Source organism: Danio rerio, chromosome 14, assembly GCF_049306965.1.
Source record: "Danio rerio strain Tuebingen ecotype United States chromosome 14, GRCz12tu, whole genome shotgun sequence".
NCBI classification, from domain to species: domain Eukaryota; kingdom Metazoa; phylum Chordata; class Actinopteri; order Cypriniformes; family Danionidae; genus Danio; species Danio rerio.
The window spans coordinates 15,650,001-15,661,290 of record NC_133189.1 but is presented as its reverse complement, the minus strand read 5'-3'; positions in this window follow the sequence as shown (position 1 = coordinate 15,661,290).

The window sequence follows — 11,290 nt, the reverse complement described above, 5'->3', positions numbered from 1 at the left end:
AGTGGCTGGATCTGGTTTTATCACATTCTGAATTGAACGTTGAAAATGAGCTTTTCAGAGCCAGCAGAGGTCAAAATAAGCAGTAATGCAAACTCAGTCATAGACATAGATTTTCACTTGCAACTTTCTTAAACATATTTAACAGTGCAAGAAATGTTGTCTAAAACAAAAAGAATGATGCATTTTAGTGGCTGGATCTGGTTTTATCACATTCTGAATTTAAATTTAAAAATGAGCTTTTCAGAGCCAGCAGAAGTCAAAATAAGCAGTAATGCAAACTCAGTCAGAGACATAGATTTTCACTTGCAACTTTCTTAAACATATTTAACAGTGCATGAAATGTTGTCTAAAACAAAAAGAATGATGCATTTTAGTGGCTGGATCTGGTTTTATCACATTCTGAATTGAACGTTGAAAATGAGCTTTTCAGAGCCAGCAGAGGTCAAAATAAGCAGTAATGCAAACTCAGTCATAGACATAGATTTTCACTTGCAACTTGCTTTAACATGTTTAACAGTGCATAAAATGTTGTCTAAAACAAAAAAAAAATGCTTTTTAGTGGCTGGATCTGGTTTTATCAAATTCTGAATTGAACGTTGAAAATGAGCTTTTCAGAGCCAGCAGAGGTCAAAATAAGCAGTAATGCAAACTCAGTCATAGACATAGATTTTCACTTGCAACTTTCTTAAACATATTTAACAGTGCAAAAAATGTTGTCTAAAACAAAAAGAACGATGCATTTTAGTGGCTGGATCTGGTTTTATCACATTCTGAATTGAACGTTGAAAATGAGCTTTTCAGAGCCAGCAGAGGTCAAAATAAGCAGTAATGCAAACTCAGTCAGAGACATAGATTTTCACTTGCAACTTTCTTAAACATATTTAACAGTGCATGAAATGTTGTCTAAAACAAAAAGAATGATGCATTTTAGTGGCTGGAACTGGTTTTATCACATTCTGAATTGAACATTAAAAATTAGCTTTTCAGAGCCAGCAGAGTTCAAAATAAGCAGTAATGCAAACTCAGTCATAGACATAGATTTTCACTTGCAACTTTCTTAAACATATTTAACAGTGCATGAAATGTTGTCTAAAACAAAAAGAATGATGCATTTTAGTGGCTGGATCTGGTTTTATCACATTCTGAATTGAACGTTGAAAATGAGCTTTTCAGAGCCCCAGCAGAGGTCAAAATAAGCAGTAATGCAAACTCAGTCATAGACATAGATTTTCACTTGCAACTTTCTTAAACATATTTAACAGTGCATGAAATGTTGTCTAAAACAAAAAGAATGATGCATTTTAGTGGCTGGATCTGGTTTTATCACATTCTGAATTGAACGTTGAAAATGAACTTTTCAGAGCCAGCAGAGGTCAAAATAAGCAGTAATGCAAACTCAGTCAGAGACATAGATTTTCACTTGCAACTTGCTTTAACATGTTTAACAGTGCATGAAATGTTGTCTAAAACAAAAAGAATGATGCATTTTAGTAGCTTGATCTGGTTTTATCACATTCTGAATTGAACGTTGAAAATGAGCTTTTCAGAGCCAGCAGAGGTCAAAATAAGCAGTAATGCAAACTCAGTCAGAGACATAGATTTTCACTTGCAACTTTCTTAAACATATTTAACAGTGCATGAAATGTTGTCTAAAACAAAAAGAATGATGCATTTTAGTGGCTGGATCTGGTTTTATCACATTCTGAATTGAACGTTGAAAATGAGCTTTTCAGAGCCAGCAGAGGTCAAAATAAGCAGTAATGCAAACTCAGTCATAGACATAGATTTTCACTTGCAACTTGCTTTAACATATTTAACAGTGCATGAAATGTTGTCTAAAACAAAAAGAAAATGCTTTTTAGTGGCTGGATCTGGTTTTATCACATTCTGAATTGAACGTTGAAAATGAGCTTTTCAGAGCCAGCAGAGGTCAAAATAAGCAGTAATGCAAACTCAGTCATAGACATTGATTTTCACTTGCAACTGTCTTAAACATATTTAACAGTGCATGAAATGTTGTCTAAAACAAAAAGAATGATGCATTTTAGTGGCTGGATCTGGTTTTATCACATTCTGAATTGAACGTTGAAAATGAGCTTTTCAGAGCCAGCAGAGGTCAAAATAAGCAGTAATGCAAACTCAGTCATAGACATAGATTTTCACTTGCAACTTGCTTTAACATATTTAACAGTGCATGAAATGTTGTCTAAAACAAAAAGAAAATGCTTTTTAGTGGCTGGATCTGGTTTTATCACATTCTGAATTGAACGTTGAAAATGAGCTTTTCAGAGCCAGCAGAGGTCAAAATAAGCAGTAATGCAAACTCAGTCATAGACATTGATTTTCACTTGCAACTTTCTTAAACATATTTAACAGTGCATGAAATGTTGTCTAAAACAAAAAGAATGATGCATTTTAGTGGCTGGATCTGGTTTTATCACATTCTGAATTGAACGTTGAAAATGAGCTTTTCAGAGCCAGCAGAGGTCAAAATAAGCAGTAATGCAAACTCAGTCATAGACATAGATTTTCACTTGCAACTTTCTTAAACATATTTAACAGTGCATGAAATGTTGTCTAAAACAAAAAGAATGATGCATTTTAGTGGCTGGATCTGGTTTTATCACATTCTGAATTGAACGTTGAAAATGAGCTTTTCAGAGCCAGCAGAGGTCAAAATAAGCAGTAATGCAAACTCAGTCAGAGACATAGATTTTCACTTGCAACTTTCTTTAACATGTTTAACAGTGCATGAAATGTTGTCTAAAACAAAAAGAAAATGCTTTTTAGTGGCTGGATCTGGTTTTATCACATTCTGAATTGAACGTTGAAAATGAGCTTTTCAGAGCCAGCAGAGGTCAAAATAAGCAGTAATGCAAACTCAGTCATAGACATAGATTTTCACTTGCAACTTTCTTAAACATATTTAACAGTGCATGAAATGTTGTCTAAAACAAAAAGAATGATGCATTTTAGTGGCTGGATCTGGTTTTATCACATTCTGAATTGAACGTTGAAAATGAGCTTTTCAGAGCCAGCAGAGGTCAAAATAAGCAGTAATGCAAACTCAGTCAGAGACATAGATTTTCACTTGCAACTTTCTTTAACATGTTTAACAGTGCATGAAATGTTGTCTAAAACAAAAAGAAAATGCTTTTTAGTGGCTGGATCTGGTTTTATCACATTCTGAATTGAACGTTGAAAATGAGCTTTTCAGAGCCAGCAGAGGTCAAAATAAGCAGTAATGCAAACTCAGTCATAGACATTGATTTTCACTTGCAACTTTCTTAAACATATTTAACAGTGCATGAAATGTTGTCTAAAACAAAAAGAATGATGCATTTTAGTGGCTGGATCTGGTTTTATCACATTCTGAATTGAACGTTGAAAATGAGCTTTTCAGAGCCAGCAGAGGTCAAAATAAGCAGTAATGCAAACTCAGTCAGAGACATAGATTTTCACTTGCAACTTTCTTTAACATGTTTAACAGTGCATGAAATGTTGTCTAAAACAAAAAGAAAATGCTTTTTAGTGGCTGGATCTGGTTTTATCACATTCTGAATTGAACGTTGAAAATGAGCTTTTCAGAGCCAGCAGAGGTCAAAATAAGCAGTAATGCAAACTCAGTCATAGACATAGATTTTCACTTGCAACTTTCTTAAACATATTTAACAGTGCATGAAATGTTGTCTAAAACAAAAAGAATGATGCATTTTAGTGGCTGTATCTGGTTTTATCACATTCTGAATTGAATGTTGAAAATGAGCTTTTCAGAGCCAGCAGAGGTCAAAATAAGCAGTAATGCAAACTCAGTCATAGACATAGATTTTCACTTGCAACTTGCTTTAACATGTTTAACAGTGCATGGAATGTTGTCTAAAACAAAAATAAAATGCTTTTTTGTGGCTGGATCTGGTTTTATCAAATTCTGAATTGAACGTTGAAAATGAGCTTTTCAGAGCCAGCAGAGGTCAAAATAAGCAGTAATGCAAACTCAGTCATAGACATAGATTTTCACTTGCAACTTTCTTAAACATATTTAAAAGTATATGAAATGTTGTCTAAAACAAAAAGAATGATGCATTTTAGTGGCTGGATCTGGTTTTATCACATTCTGAATTGAACGTTGAAAATGAGCTTTTCAGAGCCAGCAGAGGTCAAAATAAGCAGTAATGCAAACTCAGTCAGAGACATAGATTTTCACTTGCAACTTGCTTTAACATGTTTAACAGTGCATGAAATGTTGTCTAAAACAAAAAGAATGATGCATTTTAGTAGCTGGATCTGGTTTTATCACATTCTGAATTGAACGTTGAAAATGAGCTTTTCAGAGCCAGCAGAGGTCAAAATAAGCAGTAATGCAAACTCAGTCAGAGACATAGATTTTCACTTGCAACTTTCTTAAACATATTTAACAGTGCATGAAATGTTGTCTAAAACAAAAAGAATGATGCATTTTAGTGGCTGGATCTGGTTTTATCACATTCTGAATTGAACGTTGAAAATGAGCTTTTCAGAGCCAGCAGAGGTCAAAATAAGCAGTAATGCAAACTCAGTCATAGACATAGATTTTCACTTGCAACTTTCTTAAACATATTTAACAGTGCATGAAATGTTGTCTAAAACAAAAAGAATGATGCATTTTAGTGGCTGGATCTGGTTTTATCACATTCTGAATTGAACGTTGAAAATGAGCTTTTCAGAGCCAGCAGAGGTCAAAATAAGCAGTAATGCAAACTCAGTCAGAGACATAGATTTTCACTTGCAACCTTCTTTAACATGTTTAACAGTGCATGAAATGTTGTCTAAAACAAAAAGAAAATGCTTTTTAGTGGCTGGATCTGGTTTTATCACATTCTGAATTGAACGTTGAAAATGAGCTTTTCAGAGCCAGCAGAGGTCAAAATAAGCAGTAATGCAAACTCAGTCATAGACATAGATTTTCACTTGCAACTTTCTTAAACATATTTAACAGTGCATGAAATGTTGTCTAAAACAAAAAGAATGATGCATTTTAGTGGCTGGATCTGGTTTTATCACATTCTGAATTGAACGTTGAAAATGAGCTTTTCAGAGCCAGCAGAGGTCAAAATAAGCAGTAATGCAAACTCAGTCAGAGACATAGATTTTCACTTGCAACTTTCTTTAACATGTTTAACAGTGCATGAAATGTTGTCTAAAACAAAAAGAAAATGCTTTTTAGTGGCTGGATCTGGTTTTATCACATTCTGAATTGAACGTTGAAAATGAGCTTTTCAGAGCCAGCAGAGGTCAAAATAAGCAGTAATGCAAACTCAGTCATAGACATAGATTTTCACTTGCAACTTGCTTTAACATGTTTAACAGTGCATAAAATGTTGTCTAAAACAAAAAAAAATGCTTTTTAGTGGCTGGATCTGGTTTTATCAAATTCTGAATTGAACGTTGAAAATGAGCTTTTCAGAGCCAGCAGAGGTCAAAATAAGCAGTAATGCAAACTCAGTCATAGACATAGATTTTCACTTGCAACTTTCTTAAACATATTTAAAAGTGCAAAAAATGTTGTCTAAAACAAAAAGAACGATGCATTTTAGTGGCTGGATCTGGTTTTATCACATTCTGAATTGAACGTTGAAAATGAGCTTTTTAGAGCCAGCAGAGGTCAAAATAAGCAGTAATGCAAACTCAGTCAGAGACATAGATTTTCACTTGCAACTTTCTTAAACATATTTAACAGTGCATGAAATGTTGTCTAAAACAAAAAGAATGATGCATTTTAGTGGCTGGAACTGGTTTTATCACATTCTGAATTGAACATTAAAAATGAGCTTTTCAGAGCCAGCAGAGTTCAAAATAAGCAGTAATGCAAACTCAGTCATAGACATAGATTTTCACTTGCAACTTTCTTAAACATATTTAACAGTGCATGAAATGTTGTCTAAAACAAAAAGAATGATGCATTTTAGTGGCTGGATCTGGTTTTATCACATTCTGAATTGAACGTTGAAAATGAGCTTTTCAGAGCCCCAGCAGAGGTCAAAATAAGCAGTAATGCAAACTCAGTCATAGACATAGATTTTCACTTGCAACTTTCTTAAACATATTTAACAGTGCATGAAATGTTGTCTAAAACAAAAAGAATGATGCATTTTAGTGGCTGGATCTGGTTTTATCACATTCTGAATTGAACGTTGAAAATGAACTTTTCAGAGCCAGCAGAGGTCAAAATAAGCAGTAATGCAAACTCAGTCAGAGACATAGATTTTCACTTGCAACTTGCTTTAACATGTTTAACAGTGCATGAAATGTTGTCTAAAACAAAAAGAATGATGCATTTTAGTAGCTGGATCTGGTTTTATCACATTCTGAATTGAACGTTGAAAATGAGCTTTTCAGAGCCAGCAGAGGTCAAAATAAGCAGTAATGCAAACTCAGTCATAGACATAGATTTTCACTTGCAACTTTCTTAAACATATTTAACAGTGCATGAAATGTTGTCTAAAACAAAAAGAATGATGCATTTTAGTGGCTGGATCTGGTTTTATAACATTCTGAATTGAACGTTGAAAATGAGCTTTTCAGAGCCAGCAGAGGTCAAAATAAGCAGTAATGCAAACTCAGTCATAGACATAGATTTTCACTTGCAACCTGCTTTAACATATTTAACAGTGCATGAAATGTTGTCTAAAACAAAAAGAAAATGCTTTTTAGTGGCTGGATCTGGTTTTAACAAATTCTGAATTGAACGTTGAAAATGAGCTTTTCAGAGCCAGCAGAGGTCAAAATAAGCAGTAATGCAAACTCAGTCATAGACATAGATTTTCACTTGCAACTTTCTTAAACATATTTAACAGTGCATGAAATGTTGTCTAAAACAAAAAGAATGATGCATTTTAGTGGCTGGATCTGGTTTTATCACATTCTGAATTGAATGTTGAAAATGAGCTTTACAGAGCCAGCAGAGGTCAAAATAAGCAGTAATGCAAACTCAGTCATAGACATAGATTTTCACTTGCAACTTTCTTAAACATATTTAACAGTGCAAGAAATGTTGTCTAAAACAAAAAGAATGATGCATTTTAGTGGCTGGATCTGGTTTTATCACATTCTGAATTGAACTTTAAAAATTAGCTTTTCAGAGCCAGCAGAGGTCAAAATAAGCAGTAATGCAAACTCAGTCAGAGACATAGATTTTCACTTGCAACTTTCTTAAACATATTTAACAGTGCATGAAATGTTGTCTAAAACAAAAAGAATGATGCATTTTAGTGGCTGGATCTGGTTTTATCACATTCTGAATTGAACGTTGAAAATGAGCTTTTCAGAGCCAGCAGAGGTCAAAATAAGCAGTAATGCAAACTCACTCATAGACATAGATTTTCACTTGCAACTTTCTTAAACATATTTAACAGTGCATGAAATGTTGTCTAAAACAAAAAGAATGATGCATTTTAGTGGCTGGATCTGGTTTTATCACATTCTGAATTGAACGTTGAAAATGAGCTTTTCAGAGCCCCAGCAGAGGTCAAAATAAGCAGTAATGCAAACTCAGTCATAGACATAGATTTTCACTTGCAACTTTCTTAAACATATTTAACAGTGCATGAAATGTTGTCTAAAACAAAAAGAATGATGCATTTTAGTGGCTGGATCTGGTTTTATCACATTCTGAATTGAACGTTGAAAATGAGCTTTTCAGAGCCAGCAGAGGTCAAAATAAGCAGTAATGCAAACTCAGTCATAGACATAGATTTTCACTTGCAACTTGCTTTAACATGTTTAACAGTGCATGAAATGTTGTCTAAAACAAAAAGAATGATGCATTTTAGTGCCTGGATCTGGTTTTATCACATTCTGAATTGAACGTTGAAAATGAGCTTTTCAGAGCCAGCAGAGGTCAAAATAAGCAGTAATGCAAACTCAGTCATAGACATAGATTTTCACTTGCAACTTGCTTTAACATGTTTAACAGTGCATGGAATGTTGTCTAAAACAAAAATAAAATGCTTTTTTGTGGCTGGATCTGGTTTTATCACATTCTGAATTGAACGTTGAAAATGAGCTTTTCAGAGCCAGCAGAGGTCAAAATAAGCAGTAATGCAAACTCAGTCATAGACATAGATTTTCACTTGCAACTTGCTTTAACATGTTTAACAGTGCATGAAATGTTGTCTAAAACAAAAAGAATGATGCATTTTAGTAGCTGGATCTGGTTTTATCACATTCTGAATTGAACGTTGAAAATGAGCTTTTCAGAGCCAGCAGAGGTCAAAATAAGCAGTAATGCAAACTCAGTCATAGACATAGATTTTCACTTGCAACTTGCTTTAACATGTTTAACAGTGCATGGAATGTTGTCTAAAACAAAAAGAAAATGCTTTTTAGTGGCTGGATCTGGTTTTATCACATTCTGAATTGAACGTTGAAAATGAGCTTTTCAGAGCCAGCAGAGGTCAAAATAAGCAGTAATGCAAACTCAGTCATAGACATAGATTTTCACTTGCAACTTTCTTAAACATATTTAACAGTGCATGAAATGTTGTCTAAAACAAAAAGAATGATGCATTTTAGTGGCTGTATCTGGTTTTATCACATTCTGAATTGAACGTTGAAAATGAGCTTTTCAGAGCCAGCAGAGGTCAAAATAAGCAGTAGTGCAAACTCAGTCATAGACATAGATTTTCACTTGCAACTTGCTTTAACATGTTTAACAGTGCATGGAATGTTGTCTAAAACAAAAATAAAATGCTTTTTTGTGGCTGGATCTGGTTTTATCAACTTCTGAATTGAACGTTGAAAATGAGCTTTTCAGAGCCAGCAGAGGTCAAAATAAGCAGTAATGCAAACTCAGTCATAGACATAGATTTTCACTTGCAACTTGCTTTAACATGTTTAACAGTGCATGAAATGTTGTCTAAATCAAAAAGAATGATGCATTTTAGTAGCTGGATCTGGTTTTATCACATTCTGAATTGAACGTTGAAAATTAGCTTTTCAGAGCCAGCAGAGGTCAAAATAAGCAGTAATGCAAACTCAGTCATAGACATAGATTTTCACTTGCAACTTGCTTTAACATGTTTAACAGTGCATGGAATGTTGTCTAAAACAAAAATAAAATGCTTTTTAGTGGCTGGATCTGGTTTTATCACATTCTGAATTGAACGTTGAAAATGAGCTTTTCAGAGCCAGCAGAGGTCAAAATAAGCAGTAATGCAAACTCAGTCATAGACATAGATTTTCACTTGCAACTTTCTTAAACATATTTAACAGTGCTTGAAATGTTGTCTAAAACAAAAAGAATGATGCATTTTAGTGGCTGGATCTGGTTTTATCACATTCTGAATTGAACGTTGAAAATGAGCTTTTCAGAGCAAGCAGAGGTCAAAATAAGCAGTAATGCAAACTCAGTCATAGACATAGATTTTCACTTGCAACTTTCTTAAACATATTTAACAGTGCAAAAAATGTTGTCTAAAACAAAAAGAATGATGCATTTTAGTGGCTGGATCTGGTTTTATCACATTCTGAATTGAACGTTGAAAATGAGCTTTTCAGAGCCAGCAGAGGTCAAAATAAGCAGTAATGCAAACTCAGTCATAGACATAGATTTTCACTTGCAACTTTCTTAAACATATTTAACAGTGCATGAAATGTTGTCTAAAACAAAAAGAATGATGCATTTTAGTGGCTGGATCTGGTTTTATCACATTCTGAATTGAACGTTGAAAATGAGCTTTACAGAGCCAGCAGAGGTCAAAATAAGCAGTAATGCAAACACAGTCATAGACATAGATTTTCACTTGCAACTTTCTTAAACATATTTAACAGTGCAAGAAATGTTGTCTAAAACAAAAAGAATGATGCATTTTAGTGGCTGGATCTGGTTTTATCACATTCTGAATTGAACTTTAAAAATGAGCTTTTCAGAGCCAGCAGAGGTCAAAATAAGCAGTAATGCAAACTCAGTCATAGACATAGATTTTCACTTGCAACTTTCTTAAACATATTTAACAGTGCATGAAATGTTGTCTAAAACAAAAAGAATGATGCATTTTAGTGGCTGGATCTGGTTTTATTACATTCTGAATTGAACGTTGAAAATGAACTTTTCAGAGCCAGCAGAGGTCAAAATAAGCAGTAATGCAAACTCAGTCAGAGACATAGATTTTCACTTGCAACTTGCTTTAACATGTTTAACAGTGCATGAAATGTTGTCTAAAACAAAAAGAATGATGCATTTTAGTAGCTGGATCTGGTTTTATCACATTCTGAATTGAACGTTGAAAATGAGCTTTTCAGAGCCAGCAGAGGTCAAAATAAGCAGTAATGCAAACTCAGTCATAGACATAGATTTTCACTTGCAACTTTCTTAAACATATTTAACAGTGCATGAAATGTTGTCTAAAACAAAAAGAATGATGCATTTTAGTGGCTGGATCTGGTTTTATAACATTCTGAATTGAACGTTGAAAATGAGCTTTTCAGAGCCAGCAGAGGTCAAAATAAGCAGTAATGCAAACTCAGTCATAGACATAGATTTTCACTTGCAACCTGCTTTAACATATTTAACAGTGCATGAAATGTTGTCTAAAACAAAAAGAAAATGCTTTTTAGTGGCTCCCAGATAGCAAAATACACTCGGGCCAGTTCCGGCTAGATTGTCGCCTGCCGAAGACTTACCCCTCGGTCCAACTTCGGCTGCCGGACTCGGGCCGGATGCCTGTGGACTCACTGCCCGATTCCGGCCCGAATCAAGCGGGCCAGATGCGGCGGCCGTAAGCGAGCCGACGCTGCGCATCCGCGCCGAAATCGGCGCGAGGGTAATGTGCGCTGTGGCCCGGAGCTGGCGCGACTCCGTATTTATACACCTTATAAAACCTTTTGGTATTACATTGGTACTTGATATATGGTATTACAACCATTTGAATTTATATAACAGCAAACACAGACTATAATGTAAACACAAAGTGTAAGCACTGCGTTTAACCTTTGAATAAAGTGCAAACTGCATACATATTCTGTAACGAAAATAATCAGACAAATGACAAAATAAATAAATGTTAAACGTTTATTGATTGCAAGAAAAAAATAGTACTAAAATTTTATACATAATTTTGTAGTGCACAAGAATATCAATATAAAAACAACAATAAAACAACACAATAAAGACACACAGAAAGATTTAAACAAAAAATCTAAAAATTACACACAAACACAAATGTTTTTAAAACAACCCTGTTTTCCCAATAGACTTGAATTAAAAATTTGTAAAAAACAGCTAAATTTTATATAAACCTAAATATAGAAACCA